Raw genomic sequence first — 10360 nt, 5'->3', positions numbered from 1 at the left:
TGCTGTGCAGTTGCATAAGCAAAAAATTAGCTGACATTTGCTCAATATAAATTTTTACCTCTTCATTTTCATTGCATTTTGACAGAGTCTTGATACAGCAATCACTGAAACTACACGTATAACTATGTAATGTCCTCAGCTTATTTGAAAACAAAAACAGAGATGTGCCATAATACATTTATTGCCCTAAAAGACAAATTGAAAGTGGGAAATATTAGTTGTTTTCTGCAGTGTTTTGACTCAGAATAAATGATTTATGCAGTTAAGAGACACTTCCCAGTCTGAAGTAATGAAAATGCACACTCCCCATATTTCAGAGGACTGATAAGGCAACTTAGGTAAGAAAGAGTGAGGGAGAGAGAGAGAGAGAGAGAGAGAGAGAGAGAGAGAGAGAGAGAGAGAGAGAGAGAGAGATCTAATGTTCTAATGGAAATCTATTAATTGCCTGCATTAGACTCAAATTTATGCATGAAAAATGTTGATAGGGGAATGAAAATGCAGAGGGGTAATGGACTTCTAAGGATGCTCTGGTTATTCCTCTCTCCATTACCCTAAATGTATATAGGTTGTTTAATGTAGCCTACAGTTAAAATGAAAAAAAAAAAAAAAAAACAAAAGAGAGAGAGAGAGTTTGTTGTAGGCAAAACATTGGCAATTAATGTCCATTCATCTGATGTCATCTGCTATGCCCACTGCACTAGGGCTATAATATAGCTATATTAAACCTGCAAAGAAAAGGGTAGATGTGAAGCCATCATGAAGAAAAAATATTATATTTTATGGGGACAATAATCTTGGTCCAAAAGAGCAGAACGATGTGCTGCAGATTACTTTCTGAAATCACTTAATAATTTAGCAAAAAGCATTGCAATCTTATCTTGGTGAATATAAGCCAATGTTTCTCATTAGAAATGAATAGCGTAAATAATGAATTTTTGTGAAACTTTTGAGTGTCAGACTAAAATAAGGAGCGTCACAAATGTTTTCATCATGTCAGATGGGGGAAATAAATGTTATGGATGGATGGATGGATGGATGGATCAAAAAATAGATGACAGACAGACAGACAGACAGATAGATAGATTGACCTTCCCTTTGTGTACAGCTTACATGCAATGTTCTACACTAAACATACAGTAGTGTGACAGGCCAAGTTACGAAAATCCTCAAGCAACAGGTCAACACTGAAAAATAATACAAGATAAATGAATGTATGTGCATGAAAGAGACTGTGCACTACATTAATAATACTACCATAAGATCTTAGTGAAGGAAGGGTGCACAGAATTCATCGTTCAAACAAGACGAGTGCAAAAATGACCGCAATACATAATGCACGAGGTATTTATTGCAAACACACTCTCAAGTTATAGATGTTTTTTTTTTTTTTTTTTTTTTTTGCAATGTGGGTGCAATGGCCATGGGATTTTGTCTGGGCTATTCAGCTGCCATAATGGTGGACACTGGTCTCCAATTTCCCCGGGGGTATGAAAGCTATCATATCTTTCAAGCTTTCCTTTCAAGTTTGTGTTCCACTTACAATGGGCAACCGAAACAGAGATGCATTAGCTGTTGACATTCAAAACTTTCCAGAACTGATCATTTCCACTATTTACAGGTGTATTTTGACACAGTGTTTTTATGAATCATTCCATTCACATCACTTTGTAGAGACATATATTGGGTGTCACATTTAGGGACAGTCCCGGTTAGGCACTGTTTGCAGGTGTCATAATTAAAGCCAGAGACATGACCCTCAACAAATCTTTTGAAAAGCTACAAACTTTCATTGATTAATGCCCCTGCACTCAAAAATCTGCATCTGTTTAAAGGGATAGTTCACCCAAAAATGTAAATTCTCCCATCATTTACTCACCCTTATGCCATCCCAGATGTGTATGACTTTATTTCTTCTGCCGAACAGAGATTTTTAGAAGAATATTTAAGCTCTTTTGGTCCTTCAAAACTTTCAGTAATTAATTCATAGCCATTGTAAATAAAAGCAGAACACTCTTGAGCAAAAAGTCACCACTTCAATATATACTTTGTTCACATTTTCCCACATTCTCCAGATAATAGTCTCTTGTGTCAAATTTGGCTAAGTGGTTACGGCTCTTGACTTCGAATCAGAATGTTACAAGTTCGAAACCCGCCGTTCCAAAATCGTACATCTGTTGTTCTCAATTTTTCCCAAAGTCCTATCCTATTCTTGTTAAGTTGTTTGTGGTATTTCTGGCAGTTTGATACTAATCCTTGCAGTAAAAGCTAAGCTATGTTTGTCACGAGCCTGTCTCAAACTCAGGTCTCTGATGTGGGAGTGGTACTGACTATCCACTGAGCAGTAGGGTGAGCCCTAAAAGGAAGACAAACACAGCATGTAAAAATAAGTCCAATGGTTTAATAAGAAAAAAATTTAATGTTCCAAAAAGAGAGTCAGCTAAGCACAAGGGGAAAAAAATCCAAGTAGAGAGCAAAAGGCAAATGTTCAAAGAGCTTAATCCACAAGGGAAAGAAAACATCCAACAAATCTTTTGAATCAAAAAAAAAAAAAACATGGAAAGGAAACATCCAAAAAAACCTTTAAATCCAACAAAGCAAAAAACATAGAATACAATCCACGTAGTAACAGGGCAGGCAAAGAGAGCAACACTAGGGACTGATGGCTAGCACATTCAAAAACAAAGTTACAAACAAGGGAACTGAGGTAACTTAAATACATAGTACAAAACAAAACACAGGTGAAAACAATGACATTTAAAAAATGGTGGGAATACAGGACACAAAGGGAAACAAAAAGAGAACTAGGGACATCTAGTGGGCAACATGGGAATTACAGGTAAATACATGACAGCCCACCCCCCCACACACACACTAGGAACGGTTCCTGACGTTCCCCACAGGACGACCCGGTCTGCGAGCACGTAACTGTCGAATCAACTCAGGGTTGAGGATGTCTCTGGCAGGAACCCAGGAGCGCTCCTCAGGACCGTCGCCCTCCCAATCCACCAGATACTGCAGGGATCGTTGTACCCGATGGGAGTCCAGTATCTGATGGATAGTGTAGGCCGGCTGCCCTTCGATGATACAGGGTGGAGGGGGAGGTCTGTCTGGGGGAGTCTGTCTGTTTTGTCTTTGAGAAGACAAAACAGGTTTTAAGAGAGACACATGAAACATGGGGTTAATTCTTAATGACCTAGGTAGGTGCAACCGGTAAGTAACTGGATTGACTTTCCTGGCAATGTGGAATGGTCCGATGAACCACTGGGAGAGCTTACAGGATTCCACCCATAATAGCAGGTTCCTCATGGAAAGCCATACTCTTTGACCCGGGCGAATGGAAGGGGCAGGTCTGTGATGACGATTGGCCTGTAGCTGATAGACTTGCGAGGCCCGGAGAAGTTTGGACCGAGCTTTCCTCCAGGTCGACCAACATTGCCTGACGAACTTCAGGGCCGAAGGGACCCCAACTTCTTGCTCGGGAAAAAGAGTGGGTGCGAATCCAAACTGGCACTCGAAAAGTGATATGCCTGTAGCAGAGGATTTCAGGGTGTTGTGGGCATACACGGCCCACACAATGAATGATGACCAGGAGGAAGGATTGCTGGCAGCCATGCACCTCAGGGTCGCTTTCAGTTCCTGGTTGACACTCTCCATCTGTCTGTTGGACTCCGGATGGAATCCTGAGGACAGGCTTGCCACTGATCCCACCACCAGCCAACAGAAGGCTTTCCAGAACCGGGAAGAGAACTGAGGTCCTCGTTCAGAGACAATGTCCCGGGGAATACCAAAGACTAGAAAAACATGTTCAATGACCAGTTGAGCTGTCTGCATAGCAGATGGTAGTTTAGGAAGTGGAATGAATCTGGAAGCTTTGGAAAATCTGTCTATAATGACAAAAATGGTGGTATTACCGTGGGATGACGGGAGACCTGTGATGAAGTCCATGGAGAGATGAGACCAGGGGCGTCGAGGGATAGGAAGCGGTAGCAGAAGACCCTGAGGAGCACGGTGAGAGGCCTTGCTCTGGTTGCACGTAGTGCAGGCCTTAACAAACGTTTCTGTGTCTTCCCTAATTGTAGGCCACCAGAACCGCCTTTGGAGGAACTCGAGGGTGCGATGGGAACCAGGGTGACAGGTGAGAGGAGATGCATGAGCCCACTGGAGGACTTGAGAGCGGACAGAGTGGGGAACAAATAGACGGCCAGCAGGGCTATTTCCCGGATCAGGTTCTTGGACTTGAGCCTGTCTGACCACATCCACGATCTTCCACCGCACCAGGGCCATGAACCTGTTACTGGGGATGATGGAACTCACAGAATCTTCTCAGACTGAAGGGGCATAGACTCGAGACAGGGCATCCGGCTTGAGATTCTTGGACACCGGGCGGTAAGTAAGGGTAAACTCAAAGCGGTTAAAAAAAAAAGTGACCACCTGGCCTGACGGGGATTCAGATGCTTAGCTTGTTGTTTGTACTCAAGGTCCTTGTGGTCCGTAAGATCTTGAAAAAGATGAGTCGCACCCTCGAGCCAATGTCTCCACTCCTCCAGTGCTAGTTTTACTGCCAAGAGTTCCCGGTCCCCTACATCATAATTCCTTTTGGCAGGTGTAAGGCAATGGGAGAAAAAAGCACATGGGTGAAGCCGCTCATCCTTCCCCCTTTGAGAAAGCACAGCTCCCACTCCTACATCCGAGGCGTCCACTTCCACGACAAATGGAACTTCAGGGTCAGGCAGAGAGAGAATAGGTGCTGAGGTAAAGAGATGCTTGAGCTTGGCGAAGGTGGCCTCGGCTTTGGGGGTCCACTGGAAATGGGTGTTGCTTGCCTTGGTGAGTGCTGAGAGAGGTGACACCACCAAGCTGAAATTCTTGATGAACTTCCGATAAAAATTTGCAAAGCCGAGAAACCGCTGGACTTCCTTGAATGAGGCGGGAATGGGCCACTCCAACACAGCCTTGACCTTGCTGGGATCCATGAGCATGTGGCCGGGTTCGACTATGAATCCCAAGAATTGCACCTTAGTGGCGTGAAACTCACATTTTTCTGGCTTGACATACAGATGATTCTCCAGGAGGCATTTGAGCACTAGTCTAACATGCTCAATGTGTTCTTGCAGGGAACTCGAGAAAATCAAGATACATCCAGAAAGACAAACACAAAGAGATTGACCATATCCCGGAGAACATCGTTAATCAAAGCCTGGAACACAGCTGGGGCATTGGTCAGGCTGAAGGGCATCACCTGGTATTCATAGTTGAATGCCGTCTTCCACTCGTCCCCTTGCCGGATGCGCACGAGATGGTAAGCAATGCACAAATCGAGTTTGGTGAAGATAGATGCTTCCTGCAACAACTCGAACACTGTTCCCAGCAGTGGTAAGGGGCACTGGTTACTGATGGTGATGCTATTTAATCCACAGTAGTCAATGCAGGGCCGGAGACCCCGTCCTTCTTCCCCACAAAGAAAAAAACGGCTCCTGCAGGTGAAGTGGACTGGCAGATGAAACCAGCAGCAAGGACCACCTTGATGTACTCGTCCATAGCTGCGGGCTCGGGAGTTGGGACCAAGCTGTATCCATAAAATTTCCCGCTGCTCCTGAGTCCACAAAAGCCTGAAGAGTGTAACTGTGGGAGTTCCACTTGAGGGTAGCGGGTATAAAAAGACCAGATTTAAAGGGTAGGGAGGTGAGGGCAGCTCCCGTTACAGTCCTCCCTGACCTGCACAGTGTCGAGCGTTTCCCTGGAGCTCAGGACAAGTCACTCGGAAGTGGTTGGGTCAGCCACAGTACAAGCAGCAGTGCTCCCGCATGTGCCAATCTTGTTCTCTTGGGGTGATCCAGGCTCGGCCTAACTGCATAGGCTCAGGGGATTCTTGGGCAGAGGGCGAGTCAAGATTAGGGGTTTGATAGATGGGTCTGGCTGACCTGCGGTTGAGCACCCTCTCTCGAAGATGCTTATCCAGGCAAATGGACAGCTTGATGAGGGTCTCAAGATTCCCGGCTGGTTCCCATGTAGCGAGCTCATCCAAGATCTCATCTGTGAGTCCCGACGAAAAGCTGGCCATCAGAGCCTCCTGGTTCCAGCCACTCTCTGCAGCTATGGTTTGGAACTGGATGGCATACTCCGCCACGCTATGTTGTCCCTGTTGCAGGGAGAGAAGACGTCTGGAGGACTCCCAATTGGTGAGGGGGTGGTGAAAAGTCAGCCGAAACTCATCTGTGAAGGTCTGGAAGCTAGCGCAGCAGGGACTCTGCGCATCCCATACGGCAGTGGCCCAGTCCAGGGCCGTACCAGAGAGCAGGCTGATTACAGAAGCAATCTTGGAGCGATCAGTGGGGAAACTGGAGGGTTGAAGATCAAAACTTAAGGAACATGGTGTCAAGAAGCCTCTACATTCACTCTGGTTACCTGATAATCATTGGGGTGGAGGTAATTTTGGCTCATGAGCTGACACTGGCAGTGGAGGAACAGGGGCAGATGGGTCAGGAGGAACAGCCACTGACAGCCTCTGAAAGATCTGCTTCAGAGCGGGAAGAAACTCAGCCAACAGCTCTGAATGTTTGGCCATCAGTTCCTCTTGATCCAAGATCCGTTTCTCATGTTCCTGGACACAGGCTTCAAGCTGGGTGGAGTACTCAGGGTCCATGGTGACTTGGTTTTTCTGAAGAGTGTAACTGTAGGAGTTCCACTACTTTTTCTGTCACGAGCCAGTCTCGAACTCGGGTCTCCGAGGAGTGGTATTGACTATCCACTGAGCCACGGAGCAGTAGGGTGGACCCAGAAAGGAAGACAAACACAGCATGTAAAAATAAGTCCAATGGTTTAATAAGAAAAAAAAAATTAATGTTCCAAAAAGAGAGTCAGCTAAGCACAAGGGGAAAAAATCCAAGTAGAGAGCAAAAGGCAAATGTTCAAAGAGCTTAATCCACAAAGGAAAGAAAACATCCAACAAATCTTTTGAATCCAACAAAGGAAAAAAAAAAAACTTAGAATACAATCCACATAGTAACAGGGCAGGCAAAGAGAGCAACACTAAGGACTGATGGCTAGCACATTCAAAAACCAAGTGACAATCAAGGGAACTGAGGTAACTTAAATACATAGTACAAAACAAGAAGCAGGTGAAAGCAATGACATTTAAAAAATGGTGGGAAAACAGGACACAAAGCGAAACAAAAACGAGAACTAGGGACATCTAGTGGGCGAAATGGGAATTATAGGTAAATGCATGACAATGTTAAAATTCATTATGCTCTATAAAACCAATTCAGCAACTCCCTAGTCCACTTTTTTGCATTTTCTGTGCATCTTATACTTACATTACAGGAGTGCATAACATAATCGGAAATAGCTTTACAGAAGTCAAACCACAGGACACCGCTTGCCTCTTTCTGATCCTAATGCCAACTGGCATGGGCAATATTTTCCAGCACTGGCAAGACTAAACTCATTCATTTACATTTGTTGACCTTATTGAGGGGGGGAAAGCCAATTTGATATTCATAGTCACAGCTGGGACAAATCACTGGCAAGATGCTTATAAAACTGACTCTTTAAATATTTTCAAGATTTGTTGCATTTCCATTTTAATAAAGCTGTCATGCACTGCATTATATAAGAGATCCTGTTTTTAAAGGCACCCAGAGAGCTTTTCCACAACCATTTACATCACAGCCAGCATATTAAAGGGGTCAGTGCAATTAATCGGCAGGTCAGTGTAACACCAAACAGCACTGTGTGTGTGCTCGGTTTGACAGCTATCAAGGCTCAGGTGAGGCAAAATGTTTTTGCATTTGGGTTAGAAATCAATACACTCATGATCTCATGTTACATGTTACATATATTTGACCATAAATAAATTTGAACATAAAAAATGTGGATTTACACATGACAGAAGATGTTCCAGTGCAAATTAAAGTTATTTTTTATTTATGTGGCCTGTATGTGGGATAATTTAACTCTGTGACTGATTAAGTAAGGGTAAAAACATACACTGCCTGGCCAAAAAAAAAAAAAATTGCCATTTGTATATAAATAAGCAGATACTTAAGAGCCTATGATTGGATCATATCTGTGGTGATTAATATGTTGCAGCTGGCAACAATTATTTTAATACTAACTGATGCAGTGTGTAGCTTCTCATTTCTTAACCATGTCGGAAGACGAATCACGTGGTCGTGGAAAAGATGTTACTTTGTTTCAGAAGGGGCAAAATATTGGCCTGCATCAAGCAAAGAAAACAACTAAGGATATTGCTGAAATCACTGGAACTGGGTTAAGAACTGTCCAACGCATTATTAAAACCTGGAAGGATAGTGGTGAACTGTCAGATTCATGGAAATGTGGTCAGAAAAAAATCTTGAATGATCGTGACCGCAGATCACTAAAACGCTTGGTTAAGTCACATCGTCACAAATCGACAGTAGAACTCACGGCTATGTTAATAGTCAAAGTAAGAGCATTTCTACACACACAATGAGATGAGAAGTTACAGGATTGGGACTAAACAGCTGCATAGCCACAAGAAAGCCACTTGTTAGTGAGGCTAATTGGGAAAAAACTACTTAAATTTTCTAGGGAGCATAAAGATTGGACTGTGGAGCAATGGAAAAAGGTCATGTGGTCTGATGAGATTTATCCTATTTCAAAGTGATGAGTGCGTCAGGGTTTAGAGCGTTAGAGATTTGTGTTGCCTGTTTTGTTTTCAGATGTTTTAATATTTTATTTTTCACTCATTCCTGACACAGTCTGTGACAGTATAGATAGACAATGAAATGTGTACTATTAACATTCACAGCAGCTAAAACGTAAGCGCTTTAAAAATTTTACACAACATTTACTAATCTTCTGAAAGCTGGTCAGAACAAATTCTTGCAACCTTTATGAATATACCACTGCAGGTGAACCAAGTTCAGTACACATACATAATCTTATTAATACTTTCATTTATCAGTGAATGGAGAAACTTTTTTCCAAGACATTTTTAATGGCATATTTATTTATGTTTCATCCAGATGGGACCAGTGTTAATATTCCACCAATTTTATTTAGAACATATTTAGAATATTCCTTTAAATATAGTCAATATTTCCTGTCATATTGATAAATTTAAGTAAATTTTACTCTGACTAAAATGGCATATAATATTAGTTGACAAAAATAAAAATTTTGTTAACAATAATGTCCAAAATGACAAAAATAAAGATATCAAACTGTAATAGACAAACTTGTAACCAAATATTCAACTATTTAAAATTACTATAATTTAAATATGTATCAAAAATTAAATATTAACATTTTTAATATGCAAGATTAAACAACATAAGAAAACAGTCCTGAAAACTGGAACTATTTAAATAATAGCACATAATGAATATAATAAAGTATTAGCTACTTTTTAGAAGTTACCCTGTTGTGAATTCCTCACTGTCACAAAATATCTGAGGAGAGGACCCAAACGCAGAAAGGCAGCTTAAAAGGACTTTATTTAATGACAAAATCAAGAAACCAAAACTCTCTCAAGGGAGACCAAACTAAATGAAACAGTAATTTAGAAACAGACAAAGAACAAAGACCAACCGATATTTTGAACAGACCAACTAGCATAACATGAACAAAACAAACTGGCACAGGACAGAATACTAGAGGAGCTTAAATGGGGAAGGGGTGATGGGAAGTACGTGCCTCTGATGATAATCTGAGTAGAGTAATGAGCTGTTGTCCTGGCAACAGAGCTGGCGTTCTCCACGTGGCACCTGCAGCACCCACAAACAAGACCAACAGACATGAAGGGGAGACTGTACAGCCAGGACTGTGACACTCATGGTTCGACAGTATAGGATATTGCGTTATATGTAGTGTTTTAAGGAAACAGCGTATTCACAATGCAATTTTGCATTTTGCATATTGTTTGTAAAATAAAAGTTAAAAAAATAAAAGCTTCTTTGTCAGTAAATTAGTTGACAAGATTAACACTCAGTGGGATTAAAACAAGTAAAATGATTTCTACTCTTTGTATGGTTGAATTGAATTATCATGTATGAAACATAAGTAAAACACTGTCAATGTTACAGTTTAATATTAATGTATTTCATGTGTGCTGTCACAATTGTTCCAAAACTTCAGATTTTTTAACCAGTGAGGTTTGCTTGAAACAAATTCTGCTCCATAGCCAATAGTGCCCCCCCCCCCCACAGATAAAAATTGTTTATCTGTGGTTGCTTCTAAAATACAAGAATTGATCAATCAAAGCATATTAGCATTTTATGTATCAGCATACATGTATAATTTTTTTCCCGATTGATGCAGTTTGTTCCCTATCTATTACTCACTCGAAATTGTGTCGATGTAGTGACACTAGGGG

This window comes from Myxocyprinus asiaticus, chromosome 7, assembly GCF_019703515.2.
Source record: "Myxocyprinus asiaticus isolate MX2 ecotype Aquarium Trade chromosome 7, UBuf_Myxa_2, whole genome shotgun sequence".
Classification (NCBI taxonomy): Eukaryota; Metazoa; Chordata; class Actinopteri; order Cypriniformes; family Catostomidae; genus Myxocyprinus; species Myxocyprinus asiaticus.
This window is presented reverse-complemented; position numbering follows the sequence as displayed.